This window comes from Rhamphochromis sp. 'chilingali', assembly GCF_963969265.1.
Source record: "Rhamphochromis sp. 'chilingali' genome assembly, chromosome: 20".
Taxonomy (NCBI): domain Eukaryota; kingdom Metazoa; phylum Chordata; class Actinopteri; order Cichliformes; family Cichlidae; genus Rhamphochromis; species Rhamphochromis sp. 'chilingali'.
Window position 1 is genome coordinate 3,896,182 of NC_137947.1, and position 24,314 is coordinate 3,920,495.

Consider the following 24,314-nt stretch of genomic DNA (forward strand, 5'->3'; position numbering starts at 1 on the left):
GCATGCAAGGTTAGAAGCTTCACTTCCTGATTGAATGAAGTTCTTAAAACTACTTTGATTAAAAAGTCACAGAAAAATTCATCCATGTTCTCACTGGGGTTTCTCTCCTTCTTTTAAACAAACTCATATTTAACTAAATAAAGTGGCTTATCATTCAACGGCATAAATAAATGAACTCAGATGGTATTCATAAGAGTCAGAGGTCCCAGGCAGTGCTTATCTGTTGAGCTTTGCCAGTTACGCTGTACTAGTCTATCCATCCATCAATCCATGTTGGAGCTAGCTGCGATGAATATGGTTGTTTAGTATTATTAATAATAATGTATTGTGATTTATCTTTTGAATTGTTCAATTGACTGCACTGCATAATAAAAAAATATATCCGTTTATCTGTTTGCATTTAGATGAAGCACGTTCAGTTGTTGTCCAGCTAATTGCCCCCCCCCCCCTCCGCTTCCTGTGTATCCGTTCACAGGTAAAGCTGTGACAGTTTCGCCAAGGGTGTGAATCTGCCACCCAAAGTACCACCTCACCCCACCTCATCCACGAACCAACACCCCAACCCTGGGTGACAGCTCGGGTGTCAAACTTGGTAATTGGTGGCGGCGTAAGGTGTAAACAGGGTGACGGTGGCAAGGCTATAATCGCCCTGCTTGCGGTGTGAGCGGAAGGAAGGGAAAGGAGGATGAAGAGCAGCTCTGACAGGGTGCGAGACCCTCACACAGCCACCTGCGCAATTAACGTGTGTGGCCACACGCAGAGCAACACATTCACACGCAAAACACACAGCTATAGGTAAGAAACGCCTGGCTCGGCCGCAGGCATAATTTTTATATAAAAATACACACGCATTGTCATAATTAAGCATATGACACACACTTTAAAAAACATACAGTTAGGTGGTAGATGAAAGACAGTACGTGGAGCTATACATGTACAGTTGGGAACAAGCTGTGAAGCAAGACGGGAAGCTGCAGAGCTTCTTTGAACCGTCCACTTTGATTACATTGGAAAAAGTGGGTAAGTGTTCGCGAGAGACATTTTTCTCACCCAGAGCATAGATCCTCGGCCCTGCATTAGTGCCAAACCAAATTACCCTCCTGCCCGTCTGGTGCCCTCAGTCCAAACCACATGCAAACACACACAGACGCACACTTGGGAGGAATGAAACACCACTGCAAGAAACATTTTATGTTGGACAGTCTCTCTCACACGCACACACTGCCCGTGACTATGACGCAGTATGACAGGCAGGAGTTGCCTAGCATGGCCCGCTGTCCCCTCTAACTCTCCCTTCTCTTCTTCCATCAACAGCGTTTTTACTCCTGTCATCATCCTCTCCGCCTTCGCTTAACATTCCTAACTGCTTGACTTTACTTCATTTTATGCGACTCTCTAAATTAAGTGCATAATTGCTGTTGGCAACAGCACACATATGAAAAATGGAAACGTGTCCTTCCCAATATTTGTAAAGGCCAGTCATCAGATGAATCCAAATGCTAAGAGAAAACAGATTTTCTCCTCTCAGTATTCAACATTAGACACACATAATATTAATGATAGCGTGAATGGCCAATTCATTTTACGAAGGGGCCACATGAGAAACTACGGCTGTTGTGAAGGGCTGCACCAATGAGCTGAACTGAATTCTGCTCCATATTAATTTTCCCTCTTTCTAAACTGCTACTGGTAAGAGTCAGTGTTACAATTAGGCAATGAAAATGTGGTTTAGGCACAGTAAAACTCCATTTACTGTACAGTTAAGCTAAATTTCAAAGACTTTAAACTCAGTTCATTTACTTTACTCCAGTTTTTCTAAATAATTTTCTGGTTTTTTTGTTCAGTGAGAGAAATCTAGTCTTTTGGGTTGAACAAGTGCATGTAAGTCCAGTTCGATATCTGAGGTGGGAAGTAAGTAAGTAAGTAAAACTTTATTTATATAGCACCTTTCAAGATAAAAATCACAAAGTGCTTCACAGAAGCTAAAACCTAAAAATAAAAATCAACTAAAAGCAAGTTTAAAAAGATGGGTTTTTAGCTGTTTTTTAAAAGCGACCACTGAGTCCACAGATCTCAGGCTCAAAGGGAGAGAGTTCCACAATCTGGGGGCCACAGTTCCAAAAGCTTTGTCGCCTTTTGTTTTCAGCCTCGTGTGCTGGACAGCAAGCAAGCCCTGGTCACATGACCTCAGGGACCTGCTGGGAATGTATGGATGCAAAAGTTCACTTATATATGTTGGTGCTTGTCCATGCAGGGCCCTGAAAGTCAAGGTCAAAACCTTAAACTGGATCCTGAATTTAACGGGGAGCCAGTGCAGCTGAATCAGCAGGGGTGTGACGTGGGAAAACTTGGAGGACTTGGTCAGAAGCTTTGCAGCAGCATTCTGAACAACTTGCAGACGATCCAAAGAGGCTTTACATAAACAAGTAAACAAAGAATTACAGTAGTCCAGACGAGATGAAACAAATGCATGAATGACAATTTCTAATTCGGAGCGCGATACAATGGGACTCAGCTTAGCAATGTTTCTCAAATGATAAAAACAGGAGCGAACCAACGATTTTACATGGGCATCCAAAGTCAGAGCTGAGTCAATACTAACACCAAGGCTCCTGATAGACGGTTTTGCAAATGTAGCAAGTGGACCCAAGTTTTCCATAACACTAGGTACAAAAGTTTTAGGAGCACAAACAAGAACTTCAGTCTTCTCCTCATTTAGTTGAAGAAAGTTTCCAGCCATCCAACATCTAATGGAGTCTATGCACTTGTGCAAAATCTGTAGCTTGGAAACATCATGGGGCTTAAAGGAGATATATACCTGAATATCATCTGCATAGCAGTGATACAAAATGTCCTTAAAAGTGCTCAATAAGTGTTGAAGAGGAAGGAAATGCAATCGGCAGCGGATAGATGATCCTCACTGGGAGAGGATGTGTGTCTGGATTTGTTAAAATTCATTACTGAGGTATATCCAAGGGTTGATATGACAGAGAAGGATGCTAGGTACAGCGTGAGATGAAAGAAGATGATCTGCTGCAGCTCAGAGGATGGAGTCCTGAGGATGAAGTTCAAATAAAGTTGCAATGGTGTACTGTACATGTTAGCACGGATTGCGCAAACAGAATAACAAAAATGATAGAATTTCATTCAACAAATCTGAAGCTTCGTGGGCTACCTGTATGACACAGCAGAACTTATTTTACACATGATTCACATTAAAAATTCTCTAAAAGGAAACAACAGCAGAAGCATGTTAGCCAGTTCATTGCCTTTAATTAACAGAGGAGGTGACACTTGTGAGAAACAGTGATTGGCTTTAACTGCCTGTCTCAACTGTGAGTCTAAGCAGCTGCACCCCTGACTCCAGTATTCAGACCTATAAATCTTTTTTTTCTTCTATAATTCACCTATTTAGACATGTTTTAAGGCTTAAACTTTGGGCTTTTTGATTGACAGGTGTCCCATACAGGTAGCTGTAGCCATTAGGGTTTTTGCTATGCTTCACTTCCCCAAATTGAAACACTTGGCTGTTTTTGTGGGATTGTTTGCTGTGTGCTAGACACTATCCAAGACGTTCCGTTGTGATGAGTGAAATTCTAGTTTATTAGACTTCTAATTAGCACCAATTTCCAGTTATACATGTCTAAGCATTGTCATGCTCACAGTTTAGCCTGCTAATGATGACCAACACTGTTTCATCCACTGCACTTTTGGGGATTTTTAACAACTCTATGAAAATGTTCTGCTTGGAAATCTGAACTGTAGCCCTTCTATTCTTTACTCCTGAGTCATGGTCTTAAATACGAAACTCAGCTCAGTATCACATCCATCTCCTCTTTCAGCCTCATCTCTCCTTTTCTTCCTCTTTAGTCCCTTCTCATCACATTTAGTCTCACCCCTTCCTTCTCACTTTTCCAAACTTTTCTGCCACGCTTGCAGTATTAGTTTTCTTTTTTGTCTAATTTTGTTTCTTCAAAGTTCTTTTTGCACACAGTTACTCACTTTAATATATATCTTATTTTTTCCTTTTTGTTTTTCCTTTCCACTTCTCCTCTTGCTTCCTCTCCCTCTAACCATCATCCTTTCTCCCCCAGCACATCGCGTCAATCTGCTGATCCTGAACTTTGTGTCTTGTCCTGTCCTTGTAGAACTGGGACTATACAGCAAACCCAGATGGACTATCCCTGTTCTAACAGAGACTAAAATACCACAGAAAGATGTTAGCATTATGGGAGGAGGCGTCATATGCCCCCACCCCCCGTAACATCATCTCCTGTATTATTCAACACAATGAGCCCTCCTTCTGTGCAACACTGGTCCCTGACCTTTTCATATGAGCCTCTTTCAGCCAAAATAAACTCTGCACACAATGTCAGAGATATTACATGTCTTTGAAGAACAATTTGAATATATGTACATGTTCATATACACACACACACACACACACACACACACACACACACATATATATATATATATATATATATATATATATATATTATTGTCATTAATGGTTATTGATATGATTTTTGTTGTAGCTTTGTATACAGCTAGATTACTTTCCTAAATACATTAAAGTGGAATGTGTATTCCAGTTATAAATATTGTTATTATTCTAAAACATAACAACATAAGAAAGTCATTGCACTGTAGGAACTTTTGAGACAAAATGTACGCAGTGGCCTTGCAAAAATGAAACACGCTGCTGTTTTTCTCATGAGACCAATTTTAAAAACCCAGCAGCCATCAGGTGTTTCTACTGGACATCTCCTCTAACACAGTAAGTGTTTATGTTTATGAACTTGGCAGCTGGTAGCAGTGAATATGTTCCATTGAAATATACCAAATATCATTGATGGAGAATGTAGAGAAAACAAGGTCAACGTTTCTTTAACCTCTTAACACACAGTGAGTCATTTTGGGTGAAGGGAGGGTTGGGTTAGGTAACATCAACCCCTACAGATAGAATTTCTGCTAATTTAGAACACCCAAATATAACACTGTCTAACAGAATGAATGAAATGAGACTAAAAGAAACTCTAATCTGAACCCTGGACAGTTCTGCTGAATGTCAAAATGGACACAATCGTATCAAATTCATAGATTTATCATCTGACAACAGCAGTAAGGAAAAAGCATACCTAAAAAGAATGACGTGCATAGATTGGTGGAAGCCCTGAATAGATCAATGCTAGGCTCCTGGCCTGTATGAAGTTGTCCCTGACACCCTGAGGCCTCATCATCCACCATGATCCAGACTCTGATGCATCGACCTGAGCCTGAGCCTCAAGTCAATAAATCCATCCTTCCTCCTCTGACTTCACTTCATTCTTCTTTTTCCCTCGCTCTCCAGTGACCGAGGAGGTGAGAGGTGTCTTGAAAAAGAGGAATGAACACAGCAACAGTCTATCATGGCAAGGTCGAATGATGTCCAAAACTCTGGGACACAGGGGGCAGGGAGGTGTGAGGGATGTGGAGGATGAGAGAAAAAATGGGAAGAGATGGGAAGTAAGAAATAAAGACAAAGATGCTGACAGTCTAGATAGATAGAGAGGTTTACAAGGAAGGCCATAGAGTCTTATCTTTAAATCAGGTCCAGTAGTGGGTTTTAGAGGTGTCGTCTTATTCTGTCATGCGGAAAAATAAGTTATTTGGCCACGGGAGACAAAGCACTGATGCTCCATTGGCATCAGTGCTTTGTCCAGAATGACAGGTATCATCAAATGTTAGATGAAACACTGTGTATGTTGTTTTGCATTATTGCTACATGGTGTTTCATCCTGTGACTTTTCTTCTCTTTTTTTGGTTTTTTGATGAAACATCTCAGCCACTGTTGGAGGGATGGGTGTGCACACTGTCATGAAATTTGTTAGAGATATATACAGAACCCAGAGGATGCCTTCTGCTGGCTTTGGGAGTCCTTTAACATCTTTATAGAAGCAAGTAAGCTATCATTTCTGCATATAAAAATGTCTACAGCTGATTAGTGATACTAATGCAGACTATGAGTCTACAACTTTTCATCCAGTGCTATCTTAAGCTTTGAGGTCTTTGAGCTTTAAGTATGCATTCATCAACATAAAAAACAGATGTCTGTTGTATATTTTTTGGTAATCTGTTGACTTTTCATTTGGTATCACTATCACACGGCCGCCTTTAGAGCTGAAAGACAAAGCTGTTAAGCAACATTATGTCAAGTTTCAGCCATTATAAAAACATATTTACAGGCTGCTACAAAAAATAGTTGTCATCTACTTTATAAAAATTGTATAAGCTTTTTTCTTTGTTTTTTAACCCCATTTGGATGCTATTAAGGTCTAAAACTGAGTTCTATTTTCTTGTTTTTTGTGTAATTGCATTTATATATAATGTATTTAGTTATTTTTTGCTTTTACTAATTAGCTGCAGACACAGAGTGCAGTAATTAGTTTCACACAGAAACCATGGCGAAGAACGTGGCTAACTTCTTGTTTTATGTATGTGTGATCACATCAATTATATTTTGAAGCGCTTATGACACTGCAATACTTTTCCATCATCTTTCTACTCTACTGTGTATTTTGCCCCAAAGGGTAGTATAAAATAAAATATTATAACCTCCTCAGCTGACTGTCAAATAAGTACGTATGATGCACATGCATGACTTTATTAGTGTGTGCTAGAGCTGCAGTGAAGAACAAATGATTTTCTCCCAGACTGCATTTGGCCCACATCAAGCTACATTTAACCATCTAACCTAAGCCTAAATACAACTCTTTGTTAATTTAAGCTGACAGCCATGTGTGGGACAGCCAGTACGATAGAAAGAGGGGGAATTCAGCCCAAGAGGGATATGTGAGGGCAAAAATGTCCCCAGCGAAGCTTTCCAGTGTGAAGGGACAGTTGGATTCTGTCAATTCAACACATTTTCTGGATTATAATAGGCAGTTAGTAAAAGTAGCATTCTCAACATGATTTTAAACTTTTACCCCAAACCCAACTCTAAAGTAAAGGCTGTAAAGTGGACTATCATAAGAGAAGTAAAACTGCACAGCTGAGGAATCCTGACAGTCCTCAAGGTGGTTCAAGGGTTCCTTAAGGGTGGTAAGGTTTTTTTTTTATTAGTCCTTTATTAATCCAGGTAAAAATCTGAATGAGATTAAAATCTCATTTCCAAGAGAGACCTGGCATCATGGCAGCAAACTACGAACTTAATTCTAATTTACATTTAAGTCATTGCAGTGACCCCAAAACATTATACTGCAAGGTATAAAAGACCTCTGGCCATAAGATGTTTGCAAAGGTTTTTTCTTATGGTAGAAAGGTGTATTCATAATGAGGTCTCAACCTTTTCCTACCACCCAGGACTCCCAATGTGGCATCAAACTATGCTGTTGCTGACCCTTCCCCTTCCTGTCCCTGTCTACAAAGCATTTGAGTTTATTCTTATTAACCACAGGCAGTCAAAATATGCAGCAGAACAGTTTAGCACCGAACACAGTTTTTTAGGATTGTGGGGAAACTTTAAATGTGGTCTTTGCTGTCTCATTTGTCTTCCCAATTTTTAAATATTTTGGGGGGTTTCATAAGAACAAAAAAACATTTACAAAACCGCTCTATGTAGTTCATCATCTGTTGTGAAAACTGCATCATTCAAAATCAAAAGCCACACCTCTCAGATAAGAAATGAGGAATGGTGTTTTGAAAGACAACACACACAGAGACGAACACACTGGGCATAAGGATGGGGGCTTAGCCAACTTCTGCGAGTCGTCCCGACTTAACTTGAGCTCCAGACCGGGTCTTAATATTCTGCCGGAGTGGCAGAGCTGTTCTTCTGCACGACCAATCCCATCGTCAAGTCAAATTTGCATTAGCAAATGGGAAAGCAGCAACGGCCTATTTGTTAATCTGATCTTTGTTTACCCAACACTCTTGTAATCCACTTTTAATTAAATAGCCGCCCAAATATGTGTGAGCAGCAGTTTGACTTTGTCTGTGCCCACATAGCCAGACTGAAGCAGACAGAGAGAAAGAAAGAAAGAAATGGAGAAAGAATAAAACATTGGCTTTCCGTTGTTACACTCCCTACCGAGTTTGCTTGAAAGATGCAGTTCTGCACATGGCACACATTTCCTTTTAATGCAAAGGAACTTAAATTGCACTGTGAATTATTTTCTAAAGTACTTCCAATGGCACGCACACACACACACACAAATATGCACACACACACACACATAGGGTTTATGCAGGTCACTTCTGGAGATGCAGCTTATTCCATTGTCTGGTCAAATATCTGATTCTAACCTCAGAATAGATTTGTATATCCTATCTGTCATAAACCATAGGCTGTGTAGTATGAATAAATCAAATAACGCACACACAAATGCTTGAAAACACACTTTCAGAAACACTCACTCGACGTATCACCTGCCAACACACCCACATCCCACACAGTACACAATATGGCAGCATAATGTCCTTTATCTTTTTATAGTTAATGCCATCCTAGGCCTGATAATGCAAGCAGATACCTGGTAGGCAATTACATCTTCCCGTTTCCCTCTGTAATAAAAATGCACCGGTAATAGAAAAATAAGGGTAAATAACACAACAGAGTGAATGAAGCTGGCCCAGCCTGCACTATACATCCCCAATAAGTCAGCCTCCACTGTCACAAGCCACATTGTCATTCATATGTACCTCCTCTGCTGTTCTTGCATGTAAAGGGAAGGCACCGGCAGGGACATTGTGTCTCTATCTGGGTATTAGAGGTGACATCACATTATCCTCATCTCCAACACGTATCTAAATAACCAACTTCTTGGATTTTTGTGCGCTTTTCTCAGTGGGGTTTGTATTCATGCATTCGTATGTGTGAATTTAGAAAGAGACAGACAGTGCTGTGCAGATTGTGTGAATGTGAGCGTGCATGTTTTGTGCTGTTAATTCAGTGCTAAAGCATGGGTAATGTCAGACAAAAGCCACATGGTTGCTCCAAGGTGTTTTGAACGACAGAGGGACAAATCCATTAACTAGAATTCGTGTATCTGGGTATTTTAGCATTCTAAAACCCTCGGGTTTAAAAAAAGAAGATCCATTACAAAATAAGAGCGAGCCAAGTCAATGCAAGAAAGCCTCCTCAGCTCAAGCCACTGGGTCAGTCCAAGGTCATTTGTTGGTTGTTGCTACAGTGACACAATGTTGTATACTTTTTTTCAGACTACCGTGGTCGGCATTTACAAATTAGGCTTTGCCATCACTTTTAATAGAGGAAAGAAACCTGATAGCCAGATTCAATCTGACAGAATCTAAGCAGTAGCCTTTAAATACAAACACCCTAGCTATTTTCCATATTATACCTTTAAGGTTTCGTTTTCTATTTGAGACTCTCGGTGCTGTTTAAAAATGTCAAAACATAGTCAATTCTGCATCATTTCTGTCTGCTTGTAACACGTAAGGTAGGATTTTGTTAACACTAATGTAAAAATGTAAACTTTCACAAGTGAGAAAAATGAGCTGCAAGAAGTATGTTATTCACATTAAACAATTCATTTAATAGTATACATTTAACAAACCTGTTGGAGCCTAAAAATAAACTGATGAACCGCTGAATGAGCTGTAGTGTTTGCTGTCAAAAATAACTTAAATGTTACCTCTTAATCTGTATTTTGTCAAGAATGTTTTATATACTCATCTGTTGGGGTGGGTGTTTTTTGTTGTCGTCCCCCCCCTATATTTTCTAGCATTTCTTTGAAATAAAAAATATACTTCCATGTAGATTCTCTAATTGTATATATTTTGGCCCTTTTTTCTAAACTATCATTTTTTTCTTTTTAAAGGAAAAGAACATTGGTAGAAGAGAAATTGCAAGCACAACTCCTGGGACTTAGAGGAACATCATGTAGGGTGATCACCATGGACTGGGTTTAGATCATATGGGGTTAAATGTAAGTCTTTCCCTCATAATGGGACCAAAGGGTGTATGGACAACTGTTATCTCTCCAAATTATATGCCTACCCAAATAAATCAACACAGGATAATTGTATTTTCACTAACTCTTGCTCAGGCATTACTACCAACCCCCCCCCCCCCCCCCCCCCCCCCCCCATCACCCTTTAAAAAAGCTTGGCATTGGATATACTTCTCACCATAAACACAAATGGTAGTTCGCTATTTAGCTGAGTTGGACCATGAATATTCATTGATGGCTCACTTTTCTCATAACGCTGCAGTCATAAAGGAGGAGCAGGCTAATACACCCGCTGTTCCAGGGAGAGAGTATTAAGGGGAGATTTAATAGAGGCGTGAGTATGGACGGACTCATTATCTTTCTATTAGCCCTGTGTCTGCCAGCAGGGTTATACTGACTTCTATTAGGTTAGCGGCCAGATACACACACTGTTACGCACACATTTGCAAAAAAGAAAAAAAAAACTGCTAATAAAGGCTAATTTAGTAGCCAATACTGCCCAACAGTAATGGTTCAAGCAAATGAGTGTCCTCTTTGGGACTTGATTTACGAGGTTAGTAAATGTGTTAGTGTGTGTGTATGTATTTTGCATTAAAGACAAGGCTGTAAGATATAACAAGAAAAATGCCACATTCCTGATATATGAACATGTAGTAACTCGTAGTGTTTCCATTTATCTACTCCCTGACTAATATTCATGTATTATTTTGCTGAGATAAGTATAAAGGATCCTTCATTTTTTTTCTTGTTGTACACCCCCACCACTTAACTGTGTGTGCAGTGCCTTGTTATTTGCATCATTGAGGCCTTGAGGTAATAAACACAAGGTAGAGACCACTAAGTTTTATCCCTCTAAAGTGAAGTTATCTCAGTTTGCTAAAGACATATTTAGTCACACCGAGCCCTCTGAGCCATAACAGATGGTGACCCTAGAGTTAGAGTTAGGATACGTGTAATGCTTAGGGTCATCACCACTGATTACATAGAACTCAGGAGGTTATATTTAAATTATTATTTATATATAATAGGAATTAAAAATTATTCAATTCATATTCAAACAATTCATCAGTGTGAGGAACAACTGTTTACATTTTTCCATTATTTAGCTAGTTGATTCTATGTCTTGAACAACTACATCATGGCACCGTCCCCTGTTCAAGTTTTCTGTTGCTTCTCATAGCATTATCTAAGTTTCTTCAAATAATATTATACTATACATGTAATAAAGTTATGTCAAAATAGTTTTACTGCTGAGTAAAATGCCATCACTTCCTCTTACTGCCACCTACTAACAGTCATCTGATTGGTCATGAGACTTCATCATAGCCAACTCTTGCAGGCTGCGACAACAAACACTAGTAGTCCGACCAGAGCTTCTTTAAACAGTGTTATTTTCTCAGTCACAGCCATACATGTTCAAACCCTTGTCCTAAATATACAAGTTGACAGGAACAACTTGACATTAACAATGTATATCCTGGCAGTTTTTCTTACATTTTCTATATAAAGGATGGAGACAGTACGTGGAGTTTTTAAATGCAGAAGATGTTTCTGTTCTTTCCTAATTGTAAATCTTTAAATAACCAATTAGCACTATTACAATTAGACTGGTAAAATGTTTATATTAAAATATTATGGGTAATATTGGCTTAGTTTAAAACTAAATAACAAATAAAACAAATCTGTGTCAGATATATAGTGTTGAGACTGTCATTTTTAAGGCAGGGACAATGTGTTTTTAAATGTAAATAATTATTTTATTTTGTTCCTCACAGTTCTGTGAATTAGTGAGTACACCACTTGATTCAGTGGCTCATAGACATACATTTAGCAGCAACAACTTGAATTAAGTAATTGCCAATTATTTTATACATAAGTCTCTTTCATAGTCTCTGACATAGTTTTTTGAGCCATTTTTTTGTAGATTTGCTGATGTGCTTGGGGTAACTGTTCAATATTTATTTGTTATTTGCTTCTAAAAACATAAAAGCTTTCTGGGCAAGCCTGAGAAGATGACCTTAAAATTAAGGTTGGTAAAGTTTTGGACTTTTATGGCCTTCAATTGCTCACTGATTTCCTGAAAAGCATCTGCCTAACTTCTGTAATTCTTATTATTCTGAGGATATTCATGTTATGCTCAGATTCAGTCCAATATTATTGCATTTGTTTTGTCACGTTAAAGTCTTTACCTTTACTACACAATGTTTTTCCATCGTGTGAGGAACCGTACCTCAGCATATAACCAGCCACTTAGATTTTCAAACTTAAAACATTAAATTCCCTCTTATATGTCCTGACTGCCGTTCCATCGTCGCCCTAATTGAATCATAAATACAAGTATATGTATATTACCCATTAATAAATAAAGACACCATTTTTTATTAATGAAGTGGAAAATGTGGTATGGTGAGACATCAATCATTTAGCATAAAAACTATGTGTATTAGTGGGGTGGGTGATACGGGGCAGGGGAATAAAATTAGGGCTGTTAAATACGCAGCACTGTGTGCATTAGTGTGAGTTTTTACGTAAGCAATTATGGAAGGCTTCAATGTTAATTTATGTGTGATCAGCGAACAAGAAGGGGGGGGGGTCACGTAAGTGGATGAAATAATAAGATGGAAATGTGAGAAAAGAGGGGAAAGTGACAGTGGATTGAGAGATAAAAAGGGAAGTAAGGAGATGGAGAGAGGAGTGGCACAGGACGGAAGGAATGCATTAGTGAGGAGACATGTGGGAAGATTGTGTGAACAACACGCATATTAATGAGGCAATATGAATCACACTGATTACAGCAACAATTAAGGACTGGTCGCCTTGCAGCATGTGGCAGAAGGAGGGATGAAGGAAGAGGGCAAAGTGAGACAGGAGCTTGTCAGACAAAGGACTGTGTGTTGGAGTGGATGGAAACTGATTTTGTTTGGGGGGGGGCAGGATTGGGTTTTTTGTTGTTGTTGTTTTTATGGTTTTTTTTTTTTTAAACCAATAGTCTCCATTCAAGTGCTGTCAGCTTTGGAGCACTTTTGGCCAATTGTGGCCAAATCATATTAGCACAAATTCTGTGTTCATGATTTGCGCTGACCCTTAAAGCATTTTTCCTCAATACAGTCATTGAAAAAACTAGCTTCTCTAAAATGGTTAAAACATCTTCTACAAACTCAGTGGAAAAATCTTTATGTGAGCAGAAGTCATCCTCTTTCGTCCAATAACAGGAAATTTTAGATAACCTTCTTATCTCAGTTACTGGGCTCCAAAGTTGAAGGCAAGACATCCTGGTGGCTCATAAACCTTCATCTTCAAGCCGCATCATATCCACTTCTTCAGTTGCTTGGAATAGACAAGACAATTGCAACCACATCACAACAGAATGTTCACAAAAGGAATCGTGTCATAATAAATACAGCTGCTTTTACTTGCAATACAAACTTTTCATGGTGGGGTGGCACTTCAGACCAGTTACTCTGCTCACTGACCACACAGAGGCCAAAGGTTGCCTTCGGTGTAAACCAGCCACATCAGCAGATTTGACAAACTGGCATTAATTGACACCATTGAGAATGATCTGTGGGTGCTATTGGCCAGTGATGACCTTACCTCTAACTCTATGCAATTTCTTATGTATTTGCTGTTTATGCCTAAAGCAGGGTTAGGGTTATCATCTATGATTACTTAAAACTCACAGGTTTAACATCCATCTGATGATTGGCATTCGAAGGTTAGGGTTTTGGTTTAATTAGTTCAAGTCAATTCTATGTATTTCGCACTGCATCACAACAACAGTTGCCTCAAGGCATACAGAAAAAACCTCAACAATCAGATGACTCCCTATGAGCAAGCACTTGGTGAGAGTAGGGAGCAAAAATTCCTTGTTACAGGAAGAAACTTCCATTCTGAGTGTCTAAGCTTCATGTTAGCTTTAACAGTTTGGCCCTACTTTTCAAAGCTTAACTTGGTTATGGGAAGTTTTACTGCTCTGTTGTAATAATAACTGAGTTACAATCAAGCTAATTTTACTAAAGACAATGATCTATGAATCAAAAAATGTAATTATTATTACTGCTGTTATTGTTTGGGCATTATATTTATAGCACATTAACTAAAATGCCATTCCCTTTTGCTTTTATTTCCACCTAATTGCCAAAAACGGCACTTAATTGGTCTGTCTGCTTATTTTGCTCCACCTAATTGCTCGGGTGGTAAATTTAAGTAAAATAAAATTATAGTAATGGCAAGGAAGTCTGAAATAAGGTTCTAGGCTTGAAGAATCTCCCTGTAACTGTTTAGTATCCTCTAATTCTCAAACATTAGAGAAGCAGTTTGGTGTCACTTCTCAGCCATTTCAGCCCTTCCAGATGGTGTCCATGTGAAAAGCAACACTGGTTGCCACTGCGTTCTCGAGCAGGTGTCGTCTGCCTCATGTTAATTTATTTTCACTTTTTCATCTTTTTGTGTTGCCATTTAGATTCAAACACCGGGGGATACAAAGACATAACACTTATATCTTACTTATTTATTCTTTGTTGCTAATCTGCATTTTGCTGAGGGGTGATTGGCAAATATTACAGGAAAGCATTGCTCTGTGTGGAGGAGAAGCAGAGAAAAGGAAGGTATTGCTGTAAAAAGAAGCTTCTACATGATCAGGAAGTGCCATTCTGAAACTGTGTGTGTGTGTGTGTGTGTGTGTGTGTGTGTGTGTGTGTGTGTGTGTGTGTGTGTGTGTGTGTGACCTGCAGATGTTTCTGGCTATGCACTGGTCAGAGTCCTTAAAGGGTCAGCTGCAGTCTGGGTCCACTCACTTCCTGCCCACGCAGACACACAACAACACACATATACAGGGCTAGATAAAGGAGAAAATGTGTGTGTGTGTGTGTGTGTGTGTGTGTGTGTGTGTGTGTGTGTGTGTGTGTGTGTGTGTGTGTGTGTGTGTGTGTGTGTGTGTAAATAGCCTCTAAGCAGGATGCGTGCAGTAATCTAATTAAGCTGTAACTTGGCTTGCCATGACCTTGCTAACCATAGCGAGACCCTGCCTAGGCCCAGATCACACAGAGGGTCCCCTGTCTGGACAAACAACACACAGAGTCAGGCAGGCAGAGAGAGACAGCGAAATGGGTTTAAACACTTACATAAAGATGTAAAGATGAACAAACAATAAATAGTGATTGAGAGAGAACTTTATCAGCTATTGTTTGCTTGGTTTTTGTTTCATTATCTTCCCATGCCCCTTTTAGCCCTTAAAATACAATATAGGAAACAAGAACACATGCAGAAAAACTCAAAAATCATTCACAGTCCACCAACCAGCACCTCTCTCACTTTTTTATATACAAGTCCTGCGTTGCATTGGCTGCCTAAAACATAAAAATCTTTTAGCCATCCACACGTTGACGTAACACTTTCATATATCCAGATATCTCATACTGCATTTTTACTGCATCATAGACTGTATTCAAAAGGTGGAAGTACCTGTTGATGCTTCACACACTGGGTAGTGAATTCCTTTGTGAAGCCTCAAGTCAAATGCACATATTTCTTTGAAGGGTCTTCACTTTTTTCACCTCAGGGTGGTTAAGAATGACTGAGCTAAGATCATGTTGAACTTCCAGATACAGATGGACAACTTTTTGATGGCTAACCAACTGGACATATTGGTGTTGGAAAAGCAGAAGAAGAAAGCTGTAGTGATAGGTGTAGCTATACCAGATAACAGCAACATCAGGAGGAATAAGAGAAGCTCAAGAAATACTAAGGGCTGAGAGAGGCGCTAAAGAAGATGTGAAAGGTGAAGATAGCACTGGTTCCTGTGGTAATCGGCGCAGCGAGGGGCTCCAGCAGATCCCAGGAGTGACATCCAAGATCTCTGGCCAGAAGAGCGCAATCCTAGCGACAGCAAGGATGCTGCGCAGGACCCTCAAGCTCTTCCAGTAGGGGACAGAGCTTGAAGGATAAAGACCAGCCACAGGGTGAGTGAAGAATTTTTATATATTAAATACAGCAACACAATATATATGAGTGAAATATTAAGTGCACTCTCTATGATTTTTTTTAATACAGGGAGTGCAGAATTATTAGGCAAATGAGTATTTTGTCCACATCATCCTCTTCATGCATGTTGTCTTACTCCAAGCTGTATAGGCTCGAAAGCCTACTACCAATTAAGCATATTAGGTGATGCGCATCTCTGTAATGAGAAGGGGTGTGGTCTAATGACATCAACACCCTATATCAGGTGTGCATAATTACTAGGCAACGTCCTTTCCTTTGGCAAAATGGGTCAAAAGAAGGACTTGACAGGCTCAGAAAAGTCAAAAATAGTGAGATATCTTGCAGAGGGATGCAGCAGTCTCAAAATTGCAAAGCTTCTGAAGCGTGATCATCACCAGTAAGGTGGAGGTGGAGTACTGGTTTGGGCTGGTATCATCAAAGATGAGCTTGTGGGGCCTTTTCGGGTTGAGGATGGAGTCAAGCTCAACTCCCAGTCCTACTGCCAGTTTCTGGAAGACACCTCCTTCAAGCAGTGGTACAGGAAGAAGTCTGCATCCTTCAAGAACAACATGATTTTCATGCAGGACAATGCTCCATCACACGCGTCCAAGTACTCCACAGCGTGGCTGGCAAGAAAGGGTATAAAAGAAGAAAAACTAATGACATGGCCTCCTTGTTCACCTGATCTGAACCCCATTGAGAACCTGTGGTCCATCATCAAATGTGAGATTTACAAGGAGGGAAAACAGTACACCTCTCTGAACAGTGTCTGGGAGGCTGTGGTTGCTGCTGCACGCAATGTTGATGGTGAACAGATCAAAACACTGACAGAATCCATGGATGGCAGGCTTTTGAGTGTCCTTGCAAAGAAAGGTGGCTATATTGGTCGCTGATTTGTTTTTGTTTTGTTTTTGAATGTCAGAAATGTATATTTGTGAATGTGGAGATGTTATATTGGTTTCACTGGTAAAAATAAGTAATTGAAATGGGTATATATTTGTTTTTTGTTAAGTTGCCTAATAATTATGCACAGTAATAGTCACCTGCACACACAGATATCCCCCTAAAATAGCTCAAACTAAAAACAAACTAAAAACTACTTCCAAAAACATTCAGCTTTGATATTAATGAGTTTTTTGGGTTCATTGAGAACATGGTTGTTGTTCAATAATAAAATTATTCCTCACAAATACAACTTGCCTAATAACTCTGCACTCCCTGTATGGTTTCTTCCATGTTATCTGCAAGACTTTTTTTTTTATCAGAGATCAGGAAGTTATTGCAAACTGTAAATCTTTCTTTTTTGTGGCTTGTCCAAGTTTGGATTTTAGCATTTGAAGCATCCAAAGCAATCTCCCATGCAGCGGATGACACATCAGTCCCAAAAGGTATCCCCCCCCCCCCCCCCCCCCCAAACAAGGATCTGTTTTAAGCTTCCCCCTTTTGGCAAATAGAAAATTTACTTTTCTTAATTTAATTTTAAAAAAATGATTGTGGGAAATCCTCAGAGATTACGATTCAGACATGTCACACAGGTGAGGATTCATCCCTGAGATTTTAGGCTTTAAACTGCACATGTTTACGTGTGTGTGTGTTTTTTTTCTGTGTGCCTCCAGGGCAGAGGAAGAGAGGGACACAGCTGTCTAAAATCACTGCTGGGACAGAGAATAACCTGGGGTCTGCCAGGCCATTACACACACACATCCGCACACGCAGCTCATGAAGGAAGTGTTGTGTACAGTAGAGCCTTGGGGTCAGAATTCACTGGCCTTAAATTACATTTCTCAACATGACAGAAAAGAAACAGAGTGCAGTGGTTTGGGTGTTAAGGTGCCTGATAGCACAGCATTATAGAGCCCTGCTATGCTGCCTTTCCATCACACAGTCACGTGTACATCAACAGGATATTTTACATTTTGAATTGAAAAAAAATAATAACCAAACATAAATATGTGGATAGTGAGAGGAGTAGGAAACCCACACAGATTCAAACCAAAGATGTTCTTACTGTGAGGCGAAAGTGCTAACCACTGCACCAGCCTTTCAAGGCTCTAGTAAGTCCGATAACCCCTTTTTACAACTGTACTGACCAAACGAGCATCTCAAGTCCAACGTTGAGGTTAATGGGCTTCAGGAAGACCTCATCAGGTTACACAGTCTGAGGCTGTGGTGGGAATCATGTTCTGATGAATCTACAATTCTGCCAACATTTGGCATCAAAGCATTTGCTCTGTACAGAGGTGAGAGTACTTATGTGGTTTCTTACAGAGACCATTGGTGAACATCTGATTATAATTTTGTACCATTAAGTATAAAAGTGGACATTTTAACCTCTTAATATCCTCCTGGTCACTGGCAACCTGTATATGGTTATGGTTAGGGTTGGGTCTTATTTTAGCCTCATGCCACAGAAGACATTTTCTGAACCCATAAAATATTGTGTTTTAAATGAAATTCCATACATTGTGGTGTTGCAGTTTTCAGTTTGGTTGGGTTTGATTAAAGACATAGACTTTAATCGAACCCAAACCTGTACCTGTAAACTTTTGGTCCTCCAAAAAAGTATGGCGCTCCAAAATAGATTCCAATATGAAGCACAGGTAGAATCATGTGTATCTTTAGGGGTCAAAAGTACTTTAAATGTACCCCTATTACTCAGAGTTTAGCATTAATCTAAGGGGGGAAACCTGCCTTTTGTCAACAGTCATTCAGTCCACGTGCTTCAACTTTTGGGCCTTGGTTTACTGTCTTTTAAAGGCTACTTGTACTGAGCAAAGTTAGGCTTTTGTAACATCCGCCATCACCGGATTTGAATCCACCGGATTGTGGTAGATTGGAGGCATGAAGCTGGCAAATTTGTGAAAGAAAAAAAATGCCGTGATACAATCATTTCAACATGAAGCAGAAAGGTAGCAGAGACAGGAACATTTCCAATACCTTGTGTTTAAGAACTGAGGTTGTTTATGAGTAAAGGAAGGCCCCGATCAGCATTTGTATGTCGCTCCCAAAGCAACGTTCAGTGAGTTGACTGGAAATATGACAGAATGTGTATAACTGTTACAATTATTTTCTCATTTCCAGTCTTAAATACTGTACTTCATTAGGCATTAATGTTGACTGAGTGACTGATAAATAAATCCTTCTCCTTCCCAGAACTAAATATTGCAATATGGTAGTGTACTTTTAATAAACGGCTCATAAAGTGAAGAAAACTCCTGCAATAATACACCGGCTATTAATTGCTGTATTACTGCGCCGTGTTCTCTGCCATTCTGAGTTTCTTACTTGGGTAGTGTTCATTACAGTGTCCTCAAGGCTTATGGCTCCAAATATATTTTTACAGCCATCTGCGCCAGTTGGCTATTCTTAATCGCTGCACTGTGTGTGAATGCGTGTGTACGTATGTGTGTGTGTGTGTGTTTGTGCGATATTACCAACCCTACTGCAATGGATAAAGAGAGTCATCAGCAACACTTGGCTCAGGCAACGTGCCTCTGTGGTGTATGCTGCGATGCCAACATAAATGGCAATGGAGGAGTCTAAATGTCACTCATGCACACGCAGACACACATGCAGAGTTTTGAGGGATAAGTCTTAATGCAGTAGCACAGGCTCCTTGGCACAGACTGCTAACCAGACTGGTATGTGGTCTGGGGTAAGTGGGGAGGCGTTGGCTGGGCTGACACACTACCAGACGTGACATAGTGCACTCTATTCTCTCTTTTTCTGACTGTTGTTCTGTCTGTGAGCTGTGTAATCATCTCTGTCCACAGACTGCTTGATGCTACTCCTAATAAGTGAATTACATGATGTATAAAAATGTTAACAAGAAATAGAAAAATGTGGTCGAAGAATGCACTGTTCAGAAGGAAGCAGTGGATTATAAGTTATCCTCTAATAAGCTTACAGATTTTAATATACTATAACAAGCAAGTATGTGTGTCTAATGTACTCTAAAATGTCACTATCCCACTTTCCTATATGTATCCAAATATATTACATTTAATTGCAGCCTACAAACATCAGCATGGCGGCTATGTGAGTTTTCCCAGAGGAATTATATACATGGATGGTTTCTGAACTTTAACCAATGTGGTTAATGCTTGGTTAATGTCGGGCCTCTACAAGTAAAGGGGAACTCCACTGCTTTCAGACAGGAAAATTGGGTTTACTGGTAATGGAGAGTACTACACAGTCTGTGAAAACAGTGGTTCCAAGGCACTCGAGGGAATTTTGAAGCTGTGAGAAACTAAGTCATTGATGTCATTAAGGTTATCTGGGTTTGAGCTTCAGACCTTGAAAATAACTAGATGTATGGACTTTGATATGTGAAAGAGTCCAATTCCCGGCACAAGTTAAATGCCTGGGTCCAGGAGAAGAGCTGAACAATAGTCTGTGGCATTTTCTTGACAAGTTTCCCAATTTTCTCTATGGTAGGGCTTTCCAAAAATCCAAAGATCCAAACTGCACTAAGGAGTTAAAAAATGGATAATTTGAAAAAAAATTAATTCAAGGTAAATTATTTATGGTACTGAGTTGCAATACGGGTAGCTTTAGGTTTCTAATTTTTTTGGAATTAAACAAGAATTAAGCATTCTGAGCAAATCCAGTGGGTTAATGGGAAGTTTGATTATCGTCCAGCTCAGCTGAAGCTTTATTCAACTTCAGCATCATCTATGAAATGGAAATTAGTCATAGAAATATTATTTTCTGATTGTCAACATTGGATACACTCAAAATACCTACACAGCTAAAAATATTGTTCAAGTGAAAATTCTACATTTCTTTATTATCTCCATCAAGGAGGTTATGGTTTTGGTTGCATGGAGCACCCATGGCATCACTCTGTCTGTAAACACAATAGCTTAAAAAGGTTTTGAATAAATTCTGATGGAGCTTTGTTGGGATAAGTGGTCAGCTTAACACTCCATTAGAATATAATATAAAGTACTGTTTAAGGATTTTAAATATAATGCCACATTGTGATTCTTGCTGCCTTGCTGCCATATGCCATACAGATATATAGGGAAATGGGAATTCTAAACATATTTTTATGTAACACAAACATACATTTATTATGACTTCATTATGTACATTACAGTAACATGTTTTAACCGTTTAAATATATAACAGTTTAAATGCATGTACAATGTTCCTGAATAAATACTCCAGTTGATATTTATCGCTAAAGGCTTAAATTAATGTAAAAAAGGGAAACGAATGCAACACATGTATATCCACATAAATAAAAAATAATTATACTCAACATTATGTCAGAGCAAATACCAAAAGCCTGCCCTTTAACTTGTTTTTACAGCTCTACAAACTTCTTAAACGACATTTAAAAGAAACCAAAAAACCTAAATGAATATACAGTAAATGCAATGCTGTTCTCTTAAAAGTAAATACTTCCCAGAGTGAGCTGTCTCTGGAAGTTTGCACTTTGGAGTGATTCTTGTTTCAAATGGTTTCAGCATGTTTTTGGTTTGAAAGCACACACCTTATGTTTCAATTGGTGTAAACTATTTCAAGTGTCATTAACCCCAAAACAAAAGGATCCATGTGCCACATAAAGCTTGTTGTCCTTAAGAAAATGGTTGAGGGGTTGGATTCTGAAGGCTCAAGCAAGTCACATGATCACATTCATCTGGCAGAAAATTATGAAGTTGATCTAATCAGTAAGTTGTATATATCCTGGTGGGTCGCCCTATATCCTGGTGCTAGTCTTATGCCGTGTTCACATTCGTATGGTGTGACAGTTCATAGGCCAGGGACCTGTTAAAGTCAGGATATCTCAGTATCTTGAATCTGACTATTTTTTTTATCCCTTACAAGGTTCAATATTGAATTAAAGCTCTTTTATCATCTCCTCTGAATTCAATTTCCTTCGAAATAATGGCCAGTCTCTAAATCTAAACTAGCTGAGCAGGAAAATGATAGAAAAGCTGACTTGCTCTTTGTAGAATGTAGACATTGGGCATTTGGCTCTCTGATGAGAGAAGGAAGAACAGACTCTTGGTCTTTGAAGGGAATACATGCTGTAATGGCCAATTTTTGGAGGCATAAAAACGAATGGATATGAGACATCATAAATAATCCAGGAACATGCCCTACACTGAGCCTGCTCTTCATCCATGGAACAAGGTGGCACAACCACCATGGTCTAAAGATCGTTGATCTGTTAGGCTAACTTTCTATGATTGCCTCCCTTTCTTCTGCACTGCCCCATCTGACCACCCTTTCTCTCAGATGAATTAGTTATATTAGAGGGATATAGTGTTTGGCATAAGGGAGCCATTACCCACACCCTGTGATGTGTGTGCCAGTTTAGCCAAGGTCTTTTCTGCCTCTCCATTCAAGCCCAGCCTGGCGGGCCATGCAAGACACCAGGCTCATCTAGTCTGGCGTCACTCCCAGCTTGGCCAATAGATGACAGAGGGCTATCAGGGATGACTGGAGACAGATAGAGAGGGGAAAAGAAAGCTAAAACTGCACAGCATGGAGAGAGGAAAGGAAGGGGGAGGCAAGAATAAAGCTACTGAGAGGAAAAGGAAAAGAATAGAAAGTATAATCTCAAATGAAATGGGACTCACTTTCCTCTGATCTGTCATCTCAGGATAGGGCCATTCCTGATGACCGCTGGATGTTGTCAGTTGGAGTTAAATGCTCTGCAGTGACTTATGATGGTTATTTCAGATGATTTTGCACATCGGAATAAAAAACTCATTACAAGTATAGGACATGATAAAACACATACAGGGTGTATCAAAAAGAATCACCCGATTTGCCGAACATAAAAATGAAGCTCTCGATTTACCGGTCAAGCGCATCTATGGTCACGAGCTCTGGGTAGTGACTGAAAGAACAAGAATGTGGATACAAGTGGAGGAAATGAGCTTTCTCCAAAGGGTTGCTGGCCTTCATCTGCTGTAGGTGTGGGCTGTTGGTCTAATATGGGTTGACGTGTCAATGAAGCTTAACTCTGACCAATAAGATTGACACTGATGTGAGTTGTTGAGGATTTCCTTAATTTTTCTGTCAATAAACTTTTTGAAAGTGAAAATGTGATCAAACTGTTTATCAGAAGGAAAGCTTGATTATTAGAAAAATTATTGAGCTTATTGAGCATTAGCTGATAATTTTAGTTTATAGCTGTTGTCAGCTCCTTGTTAGCTAACTGGAAACAGGAGGGTTACATATTTAATCTACAGATAATGAGCTAACATTAACAATGTAGGTAATTTTGAAAAGCATATTAATACACATTGTCTTATGTTTTAGCACTGACTTCAGTTGGGATGGGATGGAGATGAGGAAGTTTGCAGCAGTTGTGGAGGCAGTAGATGAAGAAGAGGAGGATGAAGAGATGATGAGAAGGAGATGGTGAAAATCTAAAAGTGCATAGCCCTAAATACTCATACATAGTTTGAAATGGCAGTTGTGATCTAATAACAAACTAGTAACTAATAACTATATAAATAACCATTTAAAATATTTTTCAACTGTTTTTCAGCTATTTAGGTGTTTAAAATGTTTGTAAGATTTCCTTTTTTCAGTTTTCTCGCAAGCCTGGAATACTATAATAGAAGGGATGAATCATGTGATAGCAAGTGCTAAAAAATGTTTGACCATTTGCTAGTCAGGCTGGAGACTTATTTATTTCCACTCATTGCATGAAGTATAACAAAAGTATATACTACTAAGACCTCCAGATGTTTCTTTCTGTTAAAAGGGATTCTTTTTCTGTACACTTTCGCCAAGTGCTTTCTCATACGGGGCTGTCTGATTGTTGGGCTTTTCTCTGTATTAATGTTGCGTCTTTACCTTACAAAATGCCTCGAGGTTACTGTTGTTGTAACGTGATGCCATATAAAAAACATAATTGCATTGAAGTTCTTTAAAAATCTGAACTAAAGCTTAGACATATTTCTATAGCCTTGAGTCACTTCTGTCACTGTGGACAAATGTTCAAACCCCTAAAAGTGCAGCCATATGTGAGCTGCCGTTGTGGAGAACTCCGAAATATTTGGCCACTGGTGTTAGAGGGCATAAAACTTCAGCATGCGAAGCAGGAAAAGGGGGACTAACATGTTCTGACACCAAAAGAAGCGTGGGTTAGGAGCTACCCTGGTGACACGAAGGGATTTGAACCCTGTGGCACAGAGAGGCATTAATGCCATCGCCTTCAACTTTCACCTCTCGCCTCACTGGCCATGAGGATCGCTGCCACGCAAAGGACAGCTGATTCGAATTTCAGCCTAGAATATAAATGTTTTTATACCAAAGCAAAGAATAGGCTTTTTTATCGCAAAAGTTCAGGAGTATTTGGATTTAAAGCAGGAGCTGCAATGAAGGGATTATGAGAGGGATTTCATGTTT